This window comes from Dendrobates tinctorius, unplaced genomic scaffold (assembly GCF_039654945.1).
Source record: "Dendrobates tinctorius isolate UK_male_01 unplaced genomic scaffold, ASM3965494v1 ptg000303l, whole genome shotgun sequence".
In the NCBI taxonomy this organism is placed as follows: domain Eukaryota; kingdom Metazoa; phylum Chordata; class Amphibia; order Anura; family Dendrobatidae; genus Dendrobates; species Dendrobates tinctorius.
In genome coordinates, this window is record NW_027361970.1 from 4149160 (window position 1) to 4175207 (window position 26048).

Genomic DNA, 26048 nt, shown 5'->3' on the forward strand with positions numbered 1-26048 from the left:
AATAGAGTCATTTCTTGAGGGGATTGTTGATACATGACATTTTTGCAGTTTTTTTCTGTTGCTTTCACTCTTGGTAGTAACTATACACGTAGCTGCGATTTTGCGTCATTTTTTAGGTGGATTCCATTTCTGCTTTGTCTACAGTACATGTTAATATAGTTTTATTAGCCAAAAACACTGCACAAAATGCAGCACAAATGTTTGCAGTTTTTATTGTGAAACCTGGGTGTAAAAACGCTACAAAAATGTGGAAATGCTGCAGAATTTCAAAAACGCTCCAGTGCAGGGAAAAAAAAAGCTGTGTGTGCATGAGATTTCTGAATTCTCTTAGCTTTTGCTGTCGCTATAAAAAACTGCTTTTTTCCTGCAGAAAAACAATGCTGCAAAAGCTGCACATGTGACATAGCCCAATGATGCTCCTACCTTTGTCTGTTAAAGCAACGTGCGACACAAATGAAACACCTATCTTGTCTAAAATAGGAATGAGAAGGGATTTAAGGGCTCATACTCACTTTCGAGAAACTCGCATGATTCTCGTGTAAGTCTCTTGCATGAAAACCTGGCACTGCTGTCGCCATTTGGATGGGAGCGTGCCGCTGCATAGAAATACATGTAGCCGCATGCTCCGGTCCGAGTGCCGGGGCAGTGCCAGGTTTTCATGCAAGAGACTCGCACAAGAATCGTGCGAGTCTCTCGCAAGTGAGCCCTAATGAACATTCACACAGCGAGGTGAGGTCAGCGCATTTAATAGGCAGCAATTACACATTAATTACATAACCACTCCCTTTACTAGGAAAGCTGAGGAGTCTTCCAACCTCACTACATTATGTGCATGCATATGGATTATATAATGCTGCCTTCTAATTGGGGCAATTATGGACAATTGCAGTTTCTGGCATTGCTGACAGCGGCAGTTTTATATTAATGAATGATATAGAAGGAAATTGTTTAGTAGATAGAATAACAGAAATATTGTGTCCAGAATGGTTTGTATTCACTAAGGATATTTCCCTGATCTCACTGATATAAAGGACGCCCAGCAATCTCACTATGAGTTTGTGAGAAATCTGTCGAACAGCAGGCGCTGTGACACCGATAGAGATATGCAACCGCATGCCGAAGCCACTCGGTTAGCACCCAAGCATGCTCAGATAACAATTATGCTCATCCACCCTGGGGCCAAACACCAGCCTCACCCTGGCCTCACATTAAGGATAATAGAAAAAAATGGAGTCCAGCTCAACAGGACTGGATTTTCCTTTTCTTTTTCAAGAGAAGTCATAGTGCATACAAAAGAAAAATGTACATGTTCAACTTGAAACAGTCGACGGTTTTTGACTGCACTAAGCAGACGGACTCCAATTTTTTTCTATTAAGCAATGGCCGGAGCTGAGCCTCCCTTCCTCCCAGAAGAGGCATGGGCGGAGGCCAACATGATGGGGGGGTTGGAAGGTGAAAGTGGGGGGAGTGGGCTTCAAAGGAAGGGGCGTTGTTTGATTTATAGCTGGGAACAGCGGACCTTCCTCCTCCCAGTTCCCGCTCTTTCCACACGAAGCCAGTACTCACAGTGTTGGCGGTGGACCGGGCATTGGAGTGCCTGAGAGCGGCGTCCATGTCGCAGCCTCCAGGATGACTAGAGGCGCAGGTGGCGGCGATCATCCCCGGGACCTCCGGGCAGTCGGCCCAGCCAGCAGCGAGGGAGTGGTGCTCAAGTCGGGTGAGGCCTCCTGAGCGGCTCTCACCCGATTCGGCTCTGCGGGCCTCGCGTCGGCGCAGGAGCCCCTCCCAGGACCCTCCAGGCCGGGCGCCGCACGTTTCCCACACCAGCGGGCCCCTGCTTGGGAGGAATCCGCAAGCCCAGCGAGGCCCTGTGGCGGTGTCCAGGCCTCCGTCTCGCTCCGTGCAGGGGGCAGGGCTGACAAGCGCCAGGCGGCGCACCATTCCGGATCCATCGGGGGGCTGCGCAGGTGGCTTAACTGTCAGGCGGCAGGGCAGAGTTTTTCATCCCCTAGTGGGGCGGGTATCGGCTGCTTCGGGGGGCTGCGGCGGGAGGGTGCCTGCAACGCAGCCTGCTTCCCTCGCTGGGCACAGCGGCAGTAGGCCCCGCAGCAGCAATTTAACGGCCTGCAGCACTGCAGGGCATGTGCCATCCACCCCCACAAACGGGGATAGGGGGCTCGCTCCGGTCACACACAATTCACCACCAGGGGCCGTGGATGTTTCATCGCAGAGGGATGGCGTGGCCCCAAGGGCTCTCAACGCGGCGACCCAGGCAGCATCGTTACCCGGGGACCAGGAAGCGGGATCCCCCCCTGGGCTTCGGGTCCTAGACCCTGGTTCCCTCGGGGGGGAGTCTCGGACGTCAGCGGCAGTCCAGTGGGGCCAGCATCGTTAGCCGAACTGGCGAGAACTCACCCGTGGATCCTGGTTGTTCGGCTGGAGGGTTCACAGCTCCCTCGCAGCCTGGTGAGTACACCTGTGTATCTACTGTATGTCATCCACTTTTGTCTTCATCGCCTGTGGGGGTGGGTCCCTCGGCGGACTGTCTGAAAGTTGGGGGGGTGTTAGGGACATGCTCGTGGACGTGCGCAATTTACTCTCACGCTTGGAGCGGGGATTCATTGCACCATCTCCATTGGCAGCTTTGGTGGGGTCGCAGGCCGGGGACAGGCTTGGCAGAGCGGGTCAGTACTGGCTGGGCGCGCATGTGAACCGGTGTCGGTGCAGACGGAAAAGGAGAAGGAGTGTTGCGTGCATCTGGACGACAGGGCTCACGAAGAGGTATACGTATGTTTTGAAGGCCCCCTGGGGGCTCATTTAAAGAAAGAAGTGAAAGAGCGCATTTGGAAGGATGAATACGTGGAGATATTCTCGTTGTTGCCTCTCGAGAAATTTAATTTGGATAAGAGTAAGAAGGAGGATAGCAAAAAGGAGGAGGAGAAATGTAGGTGGCGCCTAATCCCTCAGACGTTTGTGAATTGGCAGCAGGCATTTGCCATTTTGGCAAGCGTCATCGGGGAAAGGGCTCTGGACAATTGCTCTGCACTGTTTTGTTACCTGGACGCGATAGGTGAGGCTTACAGAGTTTACGGGGGTCAGGCGTGGCTGAGGTACGACGAGCAATTCCGGCAGAGGAATGCCGTTCGTCCAGCCATCCGTTGGGACCAGAAGGATATTGGGTTGTGGATGTGTGTCATAACACAAAACAAGTTTGGGAGCTCCTTTCATGGGGGGGCTGGCAGCACCAGCCAGAGCAGCGGTAACTCCAGCTCCACAAGCGGAAGCAGCAGGGGCAGGCAGGAAGCCACAAGTTGGGGGTTTGCTGGCAGTTTAACGACGGCCAGTGTAAGTTTGGGGCGAATTGCAAATTCAAGCATCTCTGCTCCACCTGCAACGGTGCTTCCCACGGAGCGTCCAAGTGTTTCAAAAAAGGGAAGTCTAGAGCCGGGGGCAGTAATTCACAATGGGGAGACTCCAGTGAATCTGGAAAGGATGGTCCCTTAACTAAATAGATAAACGGACAGGGAAAAAGCGGCGTTGTTGTACGCGGGTTTTAAGGATGGTGTTGTTATTCCTCACCCCCTTTTGTTATTCCGCTCATTTTGAAGAATTTGTGTTCAGCACTGCTTCATGCCGCGGTCGTTTCAGAGAAAATTGAAAAGGAAGTCTCATTGGGCCGCATGGCTGGCCCTTTTGCGTCTCCTCCGTTTCTGGATTTGGTGGTTTCCCCTTTGGTTGTGGTTCCGAAAAAGGAGCCAAATAAGTTTCGGCTTATTCAGCACTTGTCTTTTCCACGAGGGAGGTTGGCTAATGATGGTATTGATCCAGAGTTATGTTCGGTGGTCTACTCCTCATTCGATAAGGCCGCATGGTGAGTGCGGAGCTGTGGTCGGGGGGCCCTTATGGCTAAGACCGACGTTGAATCCGCATTTCGCCTTTTAGTGGTCCACCCGGATAGCATGGAGCTGCTGGGTTGTTTTTGGGACGGCAAGTTTTTCGTGGACAGGTGTTTACCTATGGGTTGTTCATTGTCCTGTGCGTATTTTGAAGCCTTTAGTTCCTTTCTCGAGTGGGTTGTGCGCGATGTTTCTGGTTTTGAATCGGTCATCCATTACTTGAATGATTTTTTGTGCGTCGGCCCTGCGGATTCGTTGCGTTGTCACAGGATATTGAAAGTCATTGAGTGGGTGGCTGAGCGTTTTGGAGTCCCGCTGGCGCCTGGTAAAACAGAGGGCCCAAGTACGTGCCTGCGTTTCCTAGGGATCGTCATTGACACTGTGGAGTGGGAATTCTAGGCTGCCTGAGGACAAGTTAGTGGATCTGCGGACAGAAGTGGTCAGAGCGCACAGTTTGAAGAAAATATCATTGCGTGATCTCCAGTCATTGTTGTGGAAGCTGAATTTTGCGTGTCGTGTGATGCCGATGGGGCGCGTTTTTTCACGTAGGCTGGCGAGCGCTACTGCGGGGATTCAAGACCCTCATCATTTCATCAGATTGTCGTCGGAGCTCAGGGCAGATTTGGCAGTTTGGGAGACCTTTTTGGTCGGGTACAATGGCCGCTCTCTGGTAATGTCGGAGGTTGTTGGTAATGACGCTCTGGAGTTGTTTACGGATGCTGCCAGCGGTATTGGTTTTGGTACTTACTTCAGAGGACAGTGGTGCGCGTCTCATTGGCCCGAGGAGTGGATTACATCTGGCCTGGTGCTTAACATTACGTTGTTGGAGATTTTTCCGCTCCTCGTGGCTGTGCATTTGTGGAGGCGGGAGTTTTGGGATGAGCGCGTGCGGTTAAATTGTGACAACATGGGCGTAGTGTGCGTGATCAATGGTCTTACCACGTCGTCCCCTCCAGTCGTTCGAGTGTTGCGACAGTTGGTTTTGCTATGCTTGCCTTTGAATGCGCATGTGACCATGTCTCACGTTCCTGGAGTCAGGAACGGAATAGCTGACTCTCTCGTTCGCAGTGGGATCGTTTCCGCTCTTTGGCGCCAGAAGCAGAGGTCGAGGGTTTAGCTTGTCCAGAGGAACTGTGGAGAGTGGCCTACGGGCCGCAGAGTCTGATTGAATCTTCTTTGGCCCTAAAAACTTGGCAGGCCTACCGGGCAGTATGGCGGATGCCGGAGGAAGTTATTGCAGCCGGCCCGGTCATCGGTTTTGGGCAGGATCAGGAGGGAATGCTGTTGGCTTGGTTGGGGGGCACGGCGCTATCGAGGGCTGGTCTTGCCCAAAAGCTTCACGTGTTTTGGCTGGGTTGTCCTTTGGCTTTCGCTTACGGGGAAGTCATAATTTGACAAAGACGTTTTTGGTCAAACAGGTGGCAAAGGGTTTTCGCCGCTGTAAAAGCAGGGGTGATTTGAGGAGGCCAGTATCTTTCAATCTATTGGAGCAGTTGGGCCTCGTTCAGGAGTCGGTGTGTTCTTCACGTTATGAGGTTTTGTTGTTTCGTTTAGCTTTCTCGTTCGCATTTTTTGGGGCTTTACAGGTGGGTGAGCTCGTTTCTCCCAGCAATGGATTGGTAGGTGGGTTATTGGCTAGGGATGTTGTATTGACATCGCGCGGTGTTGAATTTTGGTTGCGACGGTCCAAGACGGATCAGTAGGGAAAAGGACGCCGAGTGGTGTTGGGCAGCTTGCCTGGTTCTCCAATGTGCCCCATTCAGTGCTTACGGATTTTTTGGGAGCTTCGTCCCAGCTTGAGCGGTTCCCTGTTGTGTCATGTTGATGGCGATAGTTTGTCCCGGTACCAGTTCGGTGCCGTTTTTAAGAAGTCCATTCAGTTGTTGGGCCTTGACGACTCCCGCTTTGCTCCTCATTCTTTCAGGATGGGGCGGCGACAGAAGCGGCAGCTGGGGGTTAGGGTCTGACTTCTATACAGCACATTGGTGGATGGAAGTCTAATCGGTACCGAAGTTACATTAGGCCTTAATTTTGGGAGGGGTGGCTCGGGTGGAGCATAGGTGGTGGATAGGGAGGGTTACGTTTTCTTGCATTTTTTGGTATGTTTTGGTGGTAGCACTCCCCTTTTTTGTTGCAGGTGTCGAGCCTTTGCTGGTTTGGATTTTTGGTCACTCCTTCGTTCATTGGGGAGCATTGCGAGCTGATGTCAGGAATGAAGGCAGACAACTGGGCTTCCCCAGGACCATGGCGTTGGTGCGGTGGCTCGGTTTCAGGGGAATGGAGTGGAGAAGGGTATTACAGGAAATTCATGTGTGTGCCCAGTTCGACCGCGCACCGGACATTCTTGTTCTTCATGTCGGGGGCAACGATTTGGTGGTGCGACCTTTCCGGGAACTGATAAAGGACATCAAGCAGGATTGCTCGCGGTTGTGGTTGTTGTACCGGGGGGGTCACCATCGTATGGTCTCAAATTGTTCCACGCAGGCGTTGGCGTTCCATGAGGTCCTTGGTAAAGGTCAACAAGGCCAGAATTAAAGTTAACAGGGCGGTGTCTTCCTTTGTGGTTAGGAACGGGGGTGTGGCTGTGCATCATTTTGACCTTGAAAAGGGCGAAGGCAATTTTTGGCTGGCTGACGGTGTCCATTTGAACGCGGTTGGTTCCGACATTTGGACTCTCGGTCTTCAGGAAGGCATAGAGAGGGCCATAGCATGGTCTGTTAGGAGGGGTCTCGGGCCGTTGAGGTGTTCAAGGGCCCTCGTTGTGGCGGTTCGGAGGGGGGAGGAGTCCTTGGAGTCTTTTGGAAATTGGTTTTGTAGACTCACTGTACAGGGTCTCCTCCGTTCATAGGTATGGTGGTGGTGATCTGGTGAAAGGTGGACGGGGAGCTTCCGTAAAGTGGGCGGATCCCCTAGTTGCTTAGTGGACAATATATCTCAGTGTGTTGGTGTTCCTGAGCCTGTAGGGTAACGGCTGGGAGTAATATGTTGGGTTTTTGTCCACAGCATTTTGGGGTAATTCACCTAGATCTTGTGGCTCCAAGAACGCCTCCTCAGTGTTCAAGTTATTGTATTTATGTTGTTCATAATACATTATTATTGTTGCTTGTTGATTTAATAAAAGGCTGCTGTGGCCATGCAAATTCCAAAGAAACTTTTGGTCCCTGGTGTTATTAAGCGGCGTATGGGGTTAATAAAAGGTGGGTGTTGTGGGGCGCTAGGATGCTCCTGTCTCCCCGCAGGAAAAACAACTTGACAATACCAATGTCATGCTCAGATAACACCTTATCCCAGCATGTTTGCTTATCATTAATACTTACCTGACTAAGAATCTCTTTGTCCTCTCTTATCTCTGCCTACAGTAAAGGATTATGACCACATCTGGTCCAAAGCATCTGACCATGGTGCACAGTTACTGTCACACTTAGCGATGTACCAGCGATCCCGACCAGCGATATGACGCAGTCAGGATCGCTGGTACATCGCTAAGTGGTCGCTAGTGAGCTGCCACATAGGCAGATCTCACTAGCGACATCGCTGGGGACAGGGGTCGCTACTTACCTGTCACACCAGGCGATCCTGCGTCCTCCCGCCCGGCTCCACACGTCGCTTGTCCTCACAGCAGGAAGCGCCGCAGGAAGCTGACGACGAGAAACAGTCTAGGACGTTCTCGCGCGATCAGCGATAAGCAGCGGGGGAGCCGGTCGGAGGTAAGTATCAGACACAGAGATATCGCTAGCAATATCGCTATAACGTCAATAGTTATAGCGATATTGCTAGCGATATCTCTTAGTGTGACAGGCCCTTTACAGTGATATGTATGGCAATTAGCATGAATCACCAGCAAAAGGAATTTTTTTCTAGCTGGTCATGCATTGAGGGTCCCAGACCATAGGAACAAATCCAATCCTTATCAGATTTTGCAATATAAACTGCAAACACTATTAAATAGTTCCATAGACCTGATACGGTTGGTACTTACTTTAAAAATTCATGTTACATTGGCTGTACAATTCTTTCTGATTGTTCAAACTCAAGTGATGTACAAGTGGTGAAACAAATTTTTCACAACATGTTGATTTATTCAGTATCGAGTATTAGCAGCACGTGCAGGAATATACGTAGTTAATTCACCTTGGGAGCTATCTATGAGGCTATTCATGGTTGTCTGAGAAATATTTTGCCATGGTGAATGCACTTGCCGACCAGTAATGTCGCTAATATGCTCGATGGGAGACAAGTTCAGAGACTCTGCAAGCCATGGCAGCATGGTTATACGCTGCAGACAATGATAACACAATTAGGACATGCAGGCAGCTAACAGTAGAGCAAGGAACATGTGGCCTGGAGTTGTCGTGTTGAAAACTGCCCCTGGAGCACTTTGGAAAAATGATTGTACCACTGGTTCCATTAACAAATGCATATAATGCTGAAATGTTAGTGTATCTGAGATGAAGACTAGAGGGGGCTGGCTACCGTACATTGTCACCCAACACCATAATCCTGGGAAGTGGGAATATTCCTTTTGTGATATTCCCTCATTAAGGTCTCCTTATAGCATTGCCCACGTAGTCTCTAGACCAATATTTGGCTATTATTGCATTCAAGACAAAAGCAAGATGGATCACTGAATAGGATAATACACCTCCATTCCAGCCTCCAGTGCTCTGCACCATGACGGCCTTTGAGAACGGTGAAATGAGGTCATTGGATCACCTGTAGCTGGATGTCTAGCTTGTAGCCCAATGTCTTGCAAACACTTTCTGATGGTTTGTGTAGACACTTTTTGATGCCTTAGGCTTGGTATGAGACATCCAATTTCTCTCACAGTAGAGAATTGATCAATTGGATAACCAGTGGTATGGACAACTCTCCAAAGTCAGCTGTTTTTCAACACAACATTGCTCGTCCCCATGTTGCTTGTGCTACCATGAGCAGCCTGTGTAGCCTAAATGTGCCACCATGACCTGCAGTATTTCTAGACTAGTCCCCTATTGAGCACATCTGAGACTTTTTTGGTCTGCAATTGCACAGGGAGCTACCAGCAGCGGATCTTGATGATTTGCCCAAGTGCATTCAGTGTGGCAGAACGTTCCTCAGAAATCCATTAGTAACCTCACTGATAGCCAAGACGTGTAAGGGTATGTGCACACGCTGAGGATTCTGCTGCGGATCCGCAGTGATTTTGGCCCTGCAGATCGTTGTACAGTACCATTAAAATCTATGAAAAACAAAAAATGCAGTGCACATGATGTGGATTTTTCAGCGTGGATTTGCTGCAGTTTCAAATCCGCAGCATGTCAATTCTTTGCGGTTTTACACCTGCTCCATTGTACAGGTGTCAAACTGCAGGGCAAAATCACAGGCTAATCCACAGATAAACCGCAGACCTGCGGATTTTGCCATATCCACGCAGAAAAATCCGCAGTACAATACGCAACGTGTGCACTTACCCTAAGTGTCGGGATTTCTGTACAAAGCGCTCATACTCAAGATGTTTTAAAAATGCTGCTTCCTTGTTTTGTATTAATTTTTTCAAATGAAATGGAAAAATGTTTATGGCATGTCGCCATCGGAATAGGGGGCTGGTGTTCCGGCCTTGGCCACTGGGAGGCGCCGGACTGTCACATCACTGTCAGACTCGGGGGCTGCTGTTTCTGCCTTGGCCATTGGGAATCGTCGCACTGTCACGTCGCCATCGGACTCGGGGGCTGCTCTTCCTGCCTCGGCCACTGGGAGACGCCGGACTCCTTCTACTTGTGGTGTCGGCAATAGGAAGGCTATGTCCTCATGTGGGTCCGCTCCTTTGACGCATGCCTCTTTCGTTGGGCATTGCCGTGGTTCTCCCGTGGGTGATAGTGGTGACGGAGAAGGAGCTCCTGCGCAAGCATCTGGTGGGTGCAGGCTACGCTCCTCTGTCAGGGGTGAATGGGTTGGTGCATCACCATCTGGCCTGGGTCTGGGGCGGTCCAGATGAGGTCATCAGACTATGAGCCTGTGAGGGATAGCCTTATCCTTCAAATACTTTAGGGCCTGTCCTGCAGGCCGCCAGATGTAGTCTTGGTTTCCCCAGTGTGCTAGTGTTGTATTTGCTATTTTTAACTCTGACCTTTAGCCTGGATTTCTGACCCTTCTACAGCCTGCTGATTTTGTACCTCTGCTATTCTCCCGTTTTTTTTACTCTGACCTTAAACCTGGACTTCTGACCCTCCTACAGCCTGCCGATTTTGTACCTCTGCTATTCTTCCATTTTTTTTGGACTCTGACCTTGGCCTGGACCTTTGACCCTTCTTCAGCCTGCCGATTTTGTACCCCTGCTGCCCGCCTGGTTTAGACTTGGACTCCTGATTACGCTTTTGGTCCCGTTTATTAATCCCTTTCTGGCAACCGTCCTGCTCTGGTCCGCTACTCTTATACAGACTGCTCCCTCCTTGGCTCTGCTGTAATTCCAGATCCCTGTATAAGGGTAAAGGGTCTCGGGGTTGCTCGGGGTGCTGTCTTACTTGCAGCCCAGACTCGCACCAGACGGACGTACAGTTTAACTTTTTACTTCTGATCTGTATTCAGTGTTCTGTTGTGGTTAAAATATGGCTAAAAAAATTTTCAAAATCAATGCATTCTAGTTTTCTTTGCATGTTACACAGCGTCTAAACTTTTTTGGAAATGGGGTTGTATTCCAAAGTCAAAATCATTATAAGAGAAGACTTTGAGCATTAGTTCGAAGCATGGTGATCCAACCAAACAGCTCTTCCACTCTGCAGCAGACAGAGATTTGTGGTATGTAAATTAATGCAAATTTAAAACTACAACCTCTGTATACCAAAAAGACTGTCTGGTATATTAGTTAAATATTTGGTTAAAAAACATTGGTCTCAAATTAAATTTATAGGAGGTTAAACTTAAAAGAGGGGACCATAATTATTGACCCTATCACTTTAACAGCCTTAGAAAGTTACATGCTTTTACATTACTGCAATACAGAAGTCTTATTACAGTACATACAGTATATACTGCTCAAAAAATAAAGGGAACACTATTCCATTTGCAACAGGCTGTTTGTGTTCCCTTTATTTTTTTGAGCAATGTGTGTATATACACTCACTGGCCACTTTATTAGGTACACCTGTCCAACTGTGTGTTAAGACTTAATTTCTAATCAGCCAATCACATGGCGGCAACTCAGTGCATTTAGGCATGTAGACATGGTCAAGACAATCTCCTGCAGTTCAAACCGAGCATCAGTATGGGGAAGAAAGGTGATTTGAGTGCCTTTGAACGTGGCATGATTGTTGGTGCCAGAAGGGCTGGTCTGAGTATTTCAGAAACTGCTGATCTACTGGGATTTTCACGCACAACCATCTCTAGGGTTTACAGAGAATGGTCCGAAAAAGAAAAAAAATCCAGTGAGCGGCAGTTCTGTGGCCGGAAATGCCTTGTTGATGCCAGAGGTCAGAGGAGAATGGGCATACTGGTTCGAGCTGATAGAAAGGCAACAGTGACTCAAATTGCCACCCGTTACAACCAAGGTAGGCAGAAGAGCATCTCTGAACGCACAGTGCGTCGAACTTTGAGGCAGATGGGCTACAGCAGCAGAAGACCACACTGGTTACCACTCCTCTCAGCTAAGAACAGGCATCTGATGGCTACTTTCAGCAGGATAATGCGCCATGTCATAAAGCTCGAATCATCTCAGATTGGTTTCTTGAACATGACAATGAGTTCACTGTACTCAAATGGCCTCCTCAGTCACCAGATCTCAATCCAATAGAGCATCTTTGGGATGTGGTGGAACGGGAGATTCGCATCAGGGATGTGCAGCCGACAAATCTGCGCCAACTGTGTGATGCCATCATGTCAATATGGTCCAAAATCTCTGAGGAATGCTTCCAGCACCTTGTTGAATCTCTGCCACGAAGAATTGAGGCAGTTCTGAAGGCAAAAGGGGGTCCAACCCGTTACTAGCATGGTGTACCTAATAAAGTGGCCAGTGAGTGTATATATATATATATATATATATACTAGCTGAAGAGCCAGCGTTGTAACTAACTGTGGTTAGTTATGACAAATTATAATGATTATATTGAACAGAAATTGTCGCTGTATGTCAGCTTCTCCTGTATATGGAGTATATCTGTGAGTCATCTCCTACTGTATATAGTATATATCTGTGTATTATATCCTCCTGTATATAGTATATAACTGTATGTCATCTTCCCTGTATATAGTATATACCTGTATGTCATCTCCTCCTGTATATAGTGTATAATAAATAAAAAATCTATGAAAATGAACAAATAAGTTAGACTTTGCTTTTCAACTATGCTTCCACAAAATTTTTAAAAAATAAAGCTCATGAAATAGACTTGGACAGAAATGATGGTATCCTTAACTTAACATTTTGTTGCACAACCCTTTGAGGCAATCACTGCAATAAAATGATTCCTGTAACTGTGAATGAGACTTCTGCACCTCTCGACAAGTATTTTGGCCCACTCCTCAAGAGCAAACTGCTCCAGTTGTCTCATGTTTGAAGGTTTCCTTTTCCAGACGGCATGTTTCAGCTCTTTCCAAAGATGCTCAATAGGATTTAGGTCAGGGCTCATAGAAGGCCACTTCAGAATAGTGCAATGTTTTCCTGTTAGCCATTCTTGGGTGTTCTTAGCTGTGTGTTTTGGGTCATTATCCTGTTGCAAGACCCATGACCTGCAACTGAGATCAAGCTTTCTGACACTGGGCAGCACATTTCTCTCTAGAATCCCTTACTAGTCTTGAGATTTCATTGTACCCTGCACAGATTCTAGACAATCTATGCCTGATGCAGCAAACAGCCTCAGAACATAACAGAGCCTCCTCCATGTTTCACAGTAGGAACAGTTTTTTTCTCTTGATATGCTTTATTTTTCCATCTGTGAACATAGAGATGATGTGCCTTGCCAAAAAGTTCCATTTTTTCTCATCTGTCCATAAGACATTCTCCCAGAAGCTTTGTGGCTTGTCAACATGTAGTTTGGAAAATTCCAGCCTGGCTTTTTTATGATTTTTTTTCAACAATGGTGTCCTCCTTGGTCACCTTCTATGAAGTCCACTTTGGCTCATGCAACGACAGATGGTGCGATCTGACACTGATGTTCCTTGAGCATGAAGTTCACCTTTAATCTGTTTAGAAGTTTTCTGGGCTCTTTTGCTATCATTCGTATTATCCGTCTCTTTGATTTGTCATCAAATTTCCTCCTGCTGCCAAGTCCACCAGAATCATACATCGGTCCTCATACACACAACAGCAAGTAAGTCTATACTAGCGCATGGCAGAACAGCCATGCGTGTCTTTTATAGACCTCAGACTCGTCCGAAGGCAAGTCAGATGTCCCGGTAGGTGACAGAGAGACCCAGGACAAGTGGAAGGCATCAGGGGCGGCAAGGTCGCCAGGTTTGAGAAGAGACCCGTGGGAGACGACGGGAGCGGAAGTTAAAGTGGAACGCCACCGTGTGTCGGCAGGCATCTCCATCCTTCGTTTAGAGAGGCTATTCCGAGGGCAAAAGGCGCAGGCCCGAATATATTTTTTAACATCCCGAGCCCTGTGTGGCCACCAGTAAGACCCTTCCAGGAGTTTTGTGGTCTGCATATAGCCACAGTGACCACCCCTCCTGGACGCGTGTGCCCATGCAAGAACCTTTGGCTGAAGGCGAGGAGGAACAAGGGTCTTGCCTGGCGGCACAGAGTTTGGCCGTTGTGGGGCACTGTTGTCCTGAAAAACAGCGTGTTGACAATGATAACCGCAACTGGAGTCTTGTGCCGGACGCGCCTGGAGAACGGCACGAGACACCTCCATGGGCTCTGGGGGTGGAACCTCTGGCTCAGGTTATTCCAGAGGCTCAAAAAAATTGGGAGCTGAGGTAACCTTCCGTTTGGATTGAGCACGCTCCATACCGCGCTCCGAAAAACGGAGATCAATGCGGGTGGAAATGGCAACCAGCTCTTCCAAACTTGCAGGAACCTCTCTGGTAGAGAGCATCTTTAACATGCTCTGCCAAACCTCTCCAAAACACAGGGATGAGGGCTTTATCGGACCACTCCAGCTCGGAAGCCAGTGTCCGAAAACGGACGGCATACTGACTAACCGAGAGAGAACCCTGAGTCAAAGCGAGAAGCTGAAGAGAGGTGTCGTGCGTGACCCGTGGACCGAGGAAGACCTGCTTAACAGCTGTTAAAAACTGAGCAGCAGTCCGAACCTCTGGGTCACCAAGCTCCCATAGTGGTGTAGCCCACTCCAACGCCTTACCCGACAGAAGGGATACAATAAACCCAACCTTGGCCCGTTCTGCAGGGAATCGCGCAGCCAGTAGCTCCAGCTAGATAGAGCACTGGCTGATGAAACCAATACAGGAGGCGCCATCGCCAGAAAATTTATCGGGCAACGGGAGGCGGGTAACTGTCGGTGCGAGGGAGGACGTGGACATACGTGAAACCGCGTCTGTGATTCCCTTTACAGCAGCTTCGGTGGATTGTGCAGCTGAGAGAGCCCTCTCAAGAGTGGCCAATCGGCCCTCAAGCTGCCGAATACAATGTAAGAGTTGCTGCTGCGCTGCCATCACTAGCCAGACCCTGCTGCTAGTATAATGTTAGGAATGGTGGAACGCACTAAATAAAAATAATAATAAAGTGCGTTCGCCGCTTGGGGTCCACCGTGCAGTAGGTGATATAACCGCTGCTAAGTGGTGGCAGGAGCAATATGGCGGTAATGCGCACAGGGTTAAATGTCACCCAGGTGCACAGAGCAATCTCTGTTAAGTCACAGAGATGCCAAATAAATAAATACAAATACACAGACTGAGCCTGTTGAGGTCACAGTACTCAGTATATATACACACACGGTATCAATTCACAGGAGTAGCCCAAGGCGGCGGCACTACGTCCTTCTAGACCTACCATGTGTGCGGCGTCGTAGCTGCGGACGCTAAGGAGAGCTGCTACTGCAGCGTGGCGTGGACACTGCCGCTAAACGACAAAGCTATGACGCAAGCGCAATGTCGGACGCTAGCAGCTGTGGATGTTGCAGCAGAGGAGCGCTGGCGCTGATTCTAACTCAGTCCCTAACCACATACGTAATATCAGAGGGAAGGGGTTTTATAATGAGTCATTCACCAGAATCATACATCCGTCCTCATATACACAGCAGCAAATAAGTCTATACTAGCGCATGGCGGAACAGCCATGCGCGCCTTTTATAGCAGCCGGGACCTTCTGCAAGCCTCCAGATCTCTGAGATGGACCAATGAGATCTGGAGCAGGACCTGAGCACATGACTGAAGGACTTAGCCTCAGGAGAGATTTGCTGCAAGGCAATCTCCTCTGCAATCTCCTCTGCAGTAGATAAACAGCAGGAGACTGCAGAATGTGAGGGTCTGGATCCCTGCAGAGTAAACGCAGAAATCCGACACCTAACAGAGGGTCATGTAACACATCAAACTTATTGAGAATTTCCCAAGAAAAACAAAGGTGTGCTTGGTTTTAACATAACTTTATTCTTTCATGAGTTATTTGCAAGTTTATGACCACTTATAAAATGTATTCAAAGTGCTGCCCATTGTGTTGGATTGTCAATGCAACCCTTTTCTCCCACTGTTGACACACTGATAGCAACTCACAGAAGAAATGCTAGTCTAAGGGGTCAGATTCCTTGTACGAATGCTCGGTCCTGACACCCATAATGTGGTGGAGCACCATATACTGGAATAACTCAGGGAACATGCCATTTTCAGTGCATATAGAGGGCAACACATCATCATGTAGCATTTTCAGATATCCAGTGGCATTAAGGTCTCCATTGATGAAGAATGGCCCCACTATCTTTGTACCCCATATACCACACCATACCATCAATTATGGGTGTCCTACATGAACAGTTTCCTGGAAAGTGGATTGGTCATCGTGGGCCAGTTGAATAGCCACCAAGGTATCCCGATCTGACCCCCCTTAGACTTTTATCTTTGGGGTCATCTGAAGGCAATTGTCTATGCTCTGACGATATGAGATGTGCAGCATCTGAAACAACAGATACTGGAAGCCTGTGCTAGCATTTCTTCTGTGTTGTTGCTATCAGTGTGTCAAGAGTGGGAGAAGAAGGTTGCATTGACAATCCAACACAATGGGCAGCACTTTGAACACATTTTAAAAATGGTCATAAACTTGTAAATAACTCATGAAAGAATTAAGTTACGTTAAAACCAAGCACACCATTGTTTTTCTTGTGAAATTCTCAATAAGTTTGATGTGTCACATGATCCTCTTCCCATTGAAAAAAATAAAGTTGGATGCAAAATGGCCAACTTCAAAATGGCCACCATGGTCACCACCCATCTTGAAAAGTTTCTCCCTTCCCATATACTAATGTGCCACAAACAGGAAGTTGATATCACCAACCATTCCCATTTTTAGGTGTATCCAAATAAATGGCCCACCTTGTAGTATATACCTGTATGTCATCACCAGGTTCCCTCCCATCTTTACACGGTGGAGGCGCAATGTCCCCGCAGCACAGAGCATTTCAGTGTGGTGGCTCTGCCCCCTGAGTGTAGTACCATTTAGTTAGAAGTTGTAAAGAAGGACTAATTTAGAGTAGCATTAGTTGTAGCTATATAAATAAGTTTAAAGTGAACCAGGCATTGTCAGGTTGGCGCTGTTACACCAATTAAAATGATACCTGGGTTGGAGAAATCCATCTTGTGTTTCTTTTTTAAATTTGTGTTTGAATTTTTAAGTTAATGAGATGCTTCATGCCAGACAAAGAGAAGTTCCTGATTCTGGGCTCCCCCTGCAGTCTGTGTCAGGGGGTGGTCTGTGTCGGCATAGTAATAAATCGTGTTATTTCCAGCTTTACAGAAGGATGATAACACCATAGAAATTATAAGAATAATAGGCCTCAGTTACCACAACTGTCTGCAAGGAAACCTGTTGCCCATAGCAACCAATCACAACTCAGCTTTCATCTTTAAATCAGGTCTGGTGAAATGAAAGATGCTTAGTGATTGGTTGCTATTGGCATGTGGCACCCCTGAGTGTTCAGTCTCCACAGAGGTACTGCACCTCACCCAGAGGTGTGGTACCCCACTCTCAGGTAAGGAGGGAGCTCCACCCAGGACTCTAACACCAACACCCAACACAGACTATAGCAGCAGGGCACCCTGGATGTACCCTACAGTAGGATGATCTCATCCCTGGCTGGGTAGTAAAGGGTGTTAGGAGGTGGATGGAGTTAGTAGGATGAGAACTGGAGAAGACAATGCAATCTGTCAGCAGGGAAGGAAGTGGAAAGACATGTGTGAAGCAGCTGAAGGTCTGAAGGGACCGCAGGGAAGGAAACAGACAGAAGGAAGCTCCCTGAAGAGGGAAGGGGTTCTAGGGGCACGGATGGCGACCATTCTATCCGTGGGGCCTGATCCATAAGTGGAGGGACCAGGTTGCACGGGGTACCGGCCCCCTAGCCTAGTGGAGAAATCAGACTCAACTGGCAAGCTAGAGGCAGAGGCATATATAGGTGTTTCAGTCACGATCCATAGTTATCTTCTCCGAAAAGGCAGCCAAAAGGGAGCAAGGGGACGCAGAGAGGATGTCACCCGACAATGTCCGCGGCTGCTGACCTGGGACATTGACTGTGAGGTGCTGGGCAGGAAGAGGCATAAAACCAGCACAGTGAGATGGACAGGAAAGGTACATACAGAAAGGAGTCCTGGAAAGGTGGATCCTGGTCTACCTGCGAGTTTGCAGGACCCCTCATCTGGAGGACGCAGCGCCCAGTGAGCATCCGTGTACACAAGAACTGTGAGTAAAGCTTTGGAACTGCACCCAGCTGTGTCATCTGAACTTTTTCTGCAACACCCACTCAACTCTGCTACATCACTTGCCCAATATTACATAACTACCACCATCTTCAACCTATCACATCTGCCCTGGGACCCAGCTCCACCTGTGGGGAGCTATACCAACTCTGCTGCATCACCACCTGTCCCAGTGGATCTGCACTGCAGCGCTGGTCACCTCTGACCAGAAACAACAGGTGGTGTCACAAACACTTTATTATAAACTTTAAAAACTTTACCATCCCTTGTAAATATCCCCTTTAATTGGACGCCCATATATATATATATATATATATATATATACATATCTGACAAAAATTAAGAGACCACCACATCAAAGTCATGTCATGGGCAGCCCATTCTCCAGACTTGAACCCCATTGAAAACCTCTGGAATGTAATCAAGTGGATGATGGATAGTCACAAGCCATCAAACAAAGAAGAACTGCTTAAATTTCTGCACCAAAAGCAGTGTGAAAGGCTGGTGGAAAGCATGCCAAGACGCATAAAAGCTGTGATTAAAAATCATGGTTATTCCACAAAATATTGATTTCAGAACTCTTCCTGAGTTAAACATTAGTATTGTTGTTCCTAAATGATTATGAACTTGTTTTCTTTGCTTTATTTGAGGTCTGAAAGCACTGCTTTTTTTAACTTTGACTATTTCTCCTTTTCAGAAAAAACAAACAAAATTTACTGCTTGGAAATTCGGAGACATGTTTTCAGAAGTTTGTAGACTAAAAGAACAATTTACATTTTACTCAAAAATATACCTATAAAGAGAAAAATCAGACAAACTGAACATTTGGAGGTGGTCTCTTAATTTTTGCCAGAGCTGTATATGTATTTATATTGCAGAGAGATAGAAGAATAGCCAGTATTTCATTTGCCTGCTTCTGTATAATCACTCAGACACTCAGGCTGAATGGTGAAAGAGGAGAATGACGTATCCCTGTTCCACCATTTTGTTCAATAGTATTTGCATCCTGAAATCAATATGTTGGGTGGGAGGTTAAGGGGGAAGCAGCCACGTGGTGTGGTATTCCATTGTTTGTAGCTTTTTTGTTGTCTTGGTCCATTGGCCAGACAAAAACAGCCAAATGGTCTAAGTTTGGTCTAATGTCTTTTTAAGAAGATAGATGTAAAAGATATAAAATAAAAAAATAAGTAAAACATATACCATGCATTCTAATAAAATCAAATGATTGAGTCACTAGCAATGACCTAAAACCAGAAATCCAGACAGACTGTAGATCAAAACAAAAAATAACGCCTCAATTTCATTAACATCGGTGAATATTCAGAAGTGTATAAAGTTGAATAAACAAAAGAAAGATTCTTGTAACCAAAATAACTTGAGATGAAAAGGAGTTTAAATATTATTTTTTTTACGTAGCTAAAAAGAGGTGCTTGGCTATTAAGGAATAAAGTCATGAACTGATTAAATCAATTAAGTAGTACTTAAATAAAAAGTTTAATTTTGTTTTGATTGTCTAATAATACATCTTAAGAAGTTGTCAACGATTAGAAAAATATTACTATTTTTTTATCCAGAAATAGTGCCACCCCACTCCACAGTTTATAAGTGGCATTGCAGCACAACTTTGCTCAATTAAAATTAAAAAGTAAAATAAAAATACCCTGTGCTTATACCAGCGCCGTTTCAACAATGTTGGAATCCGGGTTCCCAAAGCTCACGTGCCACTGTTAGACCACGTGAGCACTGCAGCCAATCATCGACTGCTCTTCAGCTCCCTCTTCTTTTGGATGAACCTTGGACGCCCGGGGAAAGTGGGAACATTGAAGTCTACATTGCTGATTGGCTGCAAGGCTCACATGGAATAACCATATCATGTCAGCCTTGCTACACTTGGTACCAACATTGCTGGAACGGCACCAAAACGGGAGATGAGTATTAGGGTATGTGCACATCTTCAGTATTTGCAGCATATTTTTCTGCTGCAAAACCAGAGTGTTAAAGAGATACAACAGATACTGTTGTGTGTATGGTGGGTTTTTGGCAGAATTGGCCGTCAATATTAGTTCAGACCTGGAGTTTGGGGGCATAGAGGGTGTTACAGCAGTGCTCCTGTGCCCTGCTGGGTGTGCTGGCCATATCCAAGGGGCTCCATACTTTCTATTTCACTTCATTATTCATAACATTATAGCAATCAAGTACCCCATGATTAAGACCCGGGAGGGTCGAAACGTTGGGTGTCTAAGCTATATTTTTTGTTTCATCCTATTACGGCATTCCTATTGGACTGATTATTTACCAATAAATTAATAATTTTGTGCAAAGAATACTGTAGAGTGTGTGGTGAATTACATTTACTTTAGGATTTTAGGGAGAGCGACAAACAAGTTTTCACACCAATGTTCTTTACAGACAGTAAATTTGTGTTTATTCATGTGAATACTACACACCTGGCTTCTAGAACTGATCATATATGCAGTGATGTTTGTCTAGTACACCTGAGCTCACTATTCCTGCGAATGTGCTCATGTGACCGAGCCTAACGCTTACAAGTCAGATGACACATACAGGATACAACGAGTGCACACAGTGCTCAGCACTACAACAAAGCAACCACCTGGAATAGAGAACCTTATCCGTGCTGAGAAGATGAGATGAAGCTGGGCTGTGTAACATCACCCAGTATAGTTTCTTGCTCCATCTCAACTCGCTCTGCCTGCAAAGCCTTCTCTTTAATTGTGAGCAGTGAGCGTTTCAGTAGTCAGAGAAGCAGGATGGTAAAGCTGATTATGGTGTCATCGCTGCTCACCATCTAGGTTGAATCCTCAAAGTTTTGGAGAACTGCACAGATGAGATATCAAACATCCATGCCCACTCATCAGCTCTTATGTGCAGAGGCTAACAGGAATACTGACATACATGGAGTAGCTGGTATTCAACTCATATGTGACGTTGAGTTCTAATGAGTAGTGATATCGCACACCAGTCAGTGAGCTGGAAGTTGCAAACGCTGCTGGAGCACTGCCAGGGTGGCGGCAGCTGTAGCTGACTTGCGGAAATGGGCACACATGCGGCGTTACTTTCACAAGTATGGCAGGCAGATCTGGGTAGGCTTTGAGAAACTGCTGAACCACAAAGTTGAGCACGTGGGCCAGGCATGGTACTTGTGCAAGGTTACCAAGCTTCAGAGCTGCTACCAGGTTATGGCTATTGTCACACACGACCATGCCTGGTTGTAGGTTCAGGGGCGATAGCCACAGATCAGTCTGGGCAACTCTGCGGAGGAAGCAGTTTGTTACCTAAGCTGATTAGCATCAGCACAGCTTGTTGCCGCTTTGCCGAGGCAGTTCTGCAGTGCTTCCAGCTTGCAACTGATTATGACTTTGCGAAATGGAGGAGGTGGTGCAGGAACTGCTGTAGAAGGTAGGTGCAACCCTGAGTGAACCAGGGAACCAGGGTCTTCAGTGTTGGTAGCACATATTCCGTTCCAGGGTCCGACTGGGTCCTGGCTTCCACAATGTTCATCCAGCGTGTGTTAAGGAAGTGTAGCGTCCCTGGCCACAAGCACTTGTTCAGATGTTCATGGTTAAATGGACCTTTCCAGTCACACTGGGAAAAATAGTTGTGGCTGGGGACCAATTATCGAGGGACGGCTGCCACCATGAGGTTGCGGAAGGGTTCCTTCTCCACAAGCAGTCTGGAAATGTGAAAGTTTAGTATTACTGATTGTGGGTGGGTGGCTGTGTATTTACACTAGCGTTCCAAGAACTGGAGTAGGGACAACTGAATACCATGCAGGACGCTAGGCATTTGCCACAGAACACAAGATTGGCAAATTCGCCACTGGTGCCCATGTGACAGACGTGGCAGAGTCTGGAGACGCCGTGGAGAGCGATCTGCTGTCTGCAACATCCTTCAGCATGACCGGTTTGGCAGTGGGTCAGTAATGGTGTTAGGTGGCATTTCTTTGGAGGGCCACACGGTGTTAAGCTGTGAGCACAACCCCCATCTGTGGACGTCGGGCACTCAGACCATCCTCATGGAGTTGGTTTCTAACCATTTGTGCAGATATGTGCACATTTGTGGCCTGCTGGATGTCATTTTGCAGGGATCTGGCAGTGCTCCTCCTGTTCCTCCTTGCACAAAGGCAGAGGTAGCGGTCCTGCTGCCTGGTTGTTGCCCTCCTACAGCCCCCTCAATGTCTCCTGGTGTACTGGCCTGTCTCCTGGTAGAGCCTCCAGCCTCTGGACACTACGCTGACAGACACAGCAAACCTTCTTGCCACAGCTCACATTGATGTGTCATCCTGGATGAGCTGCACTACCTGAGCCACTTGTGTGGGGTGTAGAGTCCGTCTCATGCTACCATGAGTGTGAAAGCACAACCAACATTCAAAAGAAACCAAAACATCAGCCAGAAAGCATTGATACTGAGATGTGGTCTGTGGTCCCCACCTGAGGAACCACTCCTTTATTGAGGGTCTCTTGATATTTGCCAATAATTTCCACCTGTTGTCTATTCCATTTGCACAACAGCATGTGAAATTGATTGTCAATCAGTGTTGCTTCCTAAATGGACAGTTTGATTTCACATAAGTTTGATTTAATTGGAGCTATATTCTGTTGTTTAAGTGTTCCCTTTATTTTTCTGGGCAGTGTATTTTTTTTAGATATATTAGTGGTTTGGATAAAACATCACCAATACAGAAGAGAAAATGGGGTTTGTGTGTCCATTTTATGAAACAAAACATTTTTATTTTTCCAGGAAAGTATGAGCCGACATGACAAAATATATATATGTTGTGCCATACACTTAAAAAAAATACAAAAAAGGGGAAGCAAAATGGAGTGTATGATGAGGCGCCAAACACAGGAATCTACAGTGGGTACGGAAAGTATTCAGACCCCTTTAAATTTTTCACTCTTTGTTTCATTGCAGCCATTTGGTAAATTCAAAAAAGTTCATTTTTTTCTCATTAATGTACACTCTGCACCCCATCTTGACTGAAAAAAACAGAAATGTAGAAATTTTTGCAAATTTATTAAAAAAGAAAAACTTAAATATCATATGGTCATAAGTATTCAGACCCTTTGCTCAGTATTGAGTAGAAGCACCCCGTTGAGATAGTACAGCCATGAGTCTTCTTGGGAATGATGCAACAAGTTTTTCACACCTGGATTTGGGGATCCTCTGCCATTCTTCCTTGCAGATCCCCTCCAGTTCCATCAGGTTGGATGGTGAATGTTGGTGGACAGCCATTTTCAGGTCTCTCCAGCAAATATTAACAAACAATCAGAGATTATAAATTGAACGTCGGAGATAGAACAGTGACAGATCAATAGATACAACACAGGGTAAAGTGAAATAGACAAAATTATTTATTAATGCAACACACGAACGCTAGTGAAAAAAAATATTGAAACCATTTAAAGGGAATCTGTCACCCTATTTTTCGCCTATCAGCTGCGGCCACCGCCATCAGGGGCTTATAGCATTTTGTAAAGCTGTAGATAAGCCCCCGATGTACCCTGAAAGAGAAGAAAAATGAGTTATATTATACTCACCAGGGGGGCGGTCCGGGTCTGGTTCGGGTCCGGAGGGAGTCGCGGTCCGGTCCGGTGCCTCTCATCTTGCAGCAATGACGTCCTCTTCATTCCTTCCCGTCGCGGCTCCGGTGCAGGTGCACTGCTCTGCCCTGTTGAGGGGAGAGCAGATTACTGCAGTGCGCCTGCGAGAGAGACGCGATGGGCAGGAATGAAGAGGACGTCATAGCTGCAAGATGGGTGACATATAGGGTGACAGATTCCCTTTAAAAACCGTGAAAGCAAGATTTTCCCTTGATGATGATCTATAATAGCAACCAAAAAACAATAAATAGAATAAATTGGCAAGAAATTTCTATTGTTCCATTGATAGAGCTGCATGAGGACTTGTTTTTTTGCCATTTTGTGATATGTATGCCATTTTATTCCATTTTTCCCTTTTTTTACAGATTTTTCTTGCCAGATGACTGAAAAAATGCCAATTTAGGAGTTTTTTTTATGGTTTTAGCATTTTCCATATGGGTTAATTAATTTTATAGTATCATAGCTTAGACTTTACAGACATTTTGATACCAATTATGTTTATCTTTTTAGGATCAGAAAAGGAGGTGATTTGAATGCTTATATTTTGTTTAGATTTTTTTAAACTTTATAAACTTTCACTTTTTTTATTTTTGTCTCTCTAGGAGACCCAAACCTGCAATTGTTTCAACACTTGTACTATTATTATTTATTTATATAGCACCATTGATTCCATGGTGCTGTACATGAGAAGGGGTTACATGCAAATTACAGATATCACTTACAGTACAAACTAACAGTGACAGACTGATACAGAGGGGAGAGAGGGCCCTGCCCTTTCGGGCTTACATGCTACAGGATGGTGGGGAAGGAGACAGTAGGTTGGTGGGTTGCAGCAGTTCCGGTGTTGGTTGAGGTGATATCTCCGGTAGTGGTGAGAGAGAAAGAGGTAGCGGGGTCATTGCAGGCTGTAGGCTTTCTTGAAGAGGTGAGTTTTCAGGTTCCGTATGAAGGATCCAAATGTGGTTGATAGTTGGACTTGTTGGGGCAAAGAATTCCAGAGAATAGGGGCAGTTCGGAAGAAGTCCTAGAGGCGGTTGGGTAAGGAGTGAATAAGTGTGGAGGAGAGAAGTAGGTCTTGGGAGGACCAGAGATTACGTGAGGGAAGGTATCAGGAGATTAGTTCAGAGACATATGGGGGAGACAGGTTATAGATGGCCTTGTAGGTCAGTATTAGTAATTTGAACTGGATACGCTGAGGGAATGGGAGCCAGTGAAGAGATTTGCAGAGGGTAGAAGCAGAGGAGTAGCGAGAAGAGAGATAAATTAGTCGGGCAGCAGAGTTAAGGATGGACTGGAGAGGTGCAAGGGTGTTAGCAGGGAGACCACAGAAAAGGATGTTGCAGTAGTCGAGGCGGGAGATGATGAGGGCATGCACAAGCATTTTAGTAGATTGAGGGTTGAGGAAAGGATGGATTCTGGAAATATTTTTGAGCTGGAGGTGACAGGAGGTAGAAAGAGATTGGATGTGCGGTTTGAAGGACTGGGCAGAGTCAAAGGTTACTCCGAGGCAGCGGACTTCCGGTACTGGGGAAAGTGTGATGTCATTAATTGTTATAGCTTGGTTGGGTAAGGAAGATCTGTGAGATGGAGGAAAGATGATGAGTTCAGATTTGTCCACATTGAGCTTGAGGAAGCGAGAGGAGAAGGAGGATATGGCTGATAGACACTCTGGGATTCTGGACAGCAGAGAGGTGACATCTGGGCCAGAGAGGTAGATCTGAGTGTCATCTGCATAAAGGTGGCAGTGGAATCAGTGGGACTTTATGAGTTGCCCCAGACCAAGTGTATAGATTGAGAAGAGTAGGGGTCCTAAAACAGAGCTGTTGTGAATTCACTTTCTGGCCTGTTACTAGTGAAGGTAGTGGAGCTGGTTGTATTGACAGAGGGGTCGCGGGTTCTCTTTCCAGGCTCCCTCTGGTGGTTACAGGAGGTAATGGAGCTGATCTAATTAACAGAGGCCTGCCACCTGATAATGAGGAGGACGATTGGACATTTGGAGTTTCTGACTGGATTTAAGACAGCGGACGCCCTCTATCCCTGCTGGTGATTTTTCCCTGCCTCCTGAGGTCTTAGTTTCTTGTTAGGAACGGCGAAATGCACTGAATAAAGTAAATAATAAAGTGCGTTCGCCGCTCGGGGTCCACCGTGCAGTAGATGTGAACACTGCTGCTAAGTAGTGACAGACGAGCAATATGGCGGAAATGCGCACGCGGGTTGAACGTCACCCAAGAGCTCTAAGCAATCTCTGTTTGCTCACAGAGATATCAGCAGAGGTAAACACAAAAGGCTGAGCCTGTTAGTGTCACAGGTCTCAGGTAATTGCACACACGGTAACTGGTCATAGGAGCAGGACCCAAGGCAGAGGAGCTGCGTCCGTCTAGACCTACCGTGCGTGCGGCGTCGCTACTGCGGATGCCAAAGAGGGCTGCAACTGCAGCATGGCGTAGGACACTGCCACTAGTCGACAAAGCACGGAAGCAGGCGCAATGTCGGACGCTAGCACTGTGAATGATGCTGTAGTGGCTTGAGGCTTGCCACGTGCTGGCGCTGACTCTAAACTAAGTCCCTGTACACATCCATAATATCAGAGGGAGGTGATCTCAATGAGTCATTTGCAGGTTCATATATCCATCATCATTTACACAGTAGCAACTAGAGACTATACTAGCGCATGGCCGAACGGTCATGCGCGCTT

At 46.9% G+C, this 26048-nt stretch overlaps 1 protein-coding gene across 2 annotated transcripts in view; it reads right to left on the reverse strand.

The window, feature by feature from the left end:
- POU2F3 (POU class 2 homeobox 3) overlaps positions 1 to 26048 on the reverse strand; it is a 297141-nt gene that overhangs the window by 249958 nt on the left and 21135 nt on the right. Inside the window, exon 1 of one of the 2 annotated variants that reach the window (XM_073560733.1) lies at positions 513 to 562. The exons of the other annotated variant lie outside the window; for it this stretch is intronic. The gene's annotated coding sequence lies outside the window, so the exon portion shown is untranslated. Of the gene's footprint in view, positions 1 to 512; positions 563 to 26048 lie in introns of those variants that run through there. 2 annotated transcript variants of the gene reach the window in all.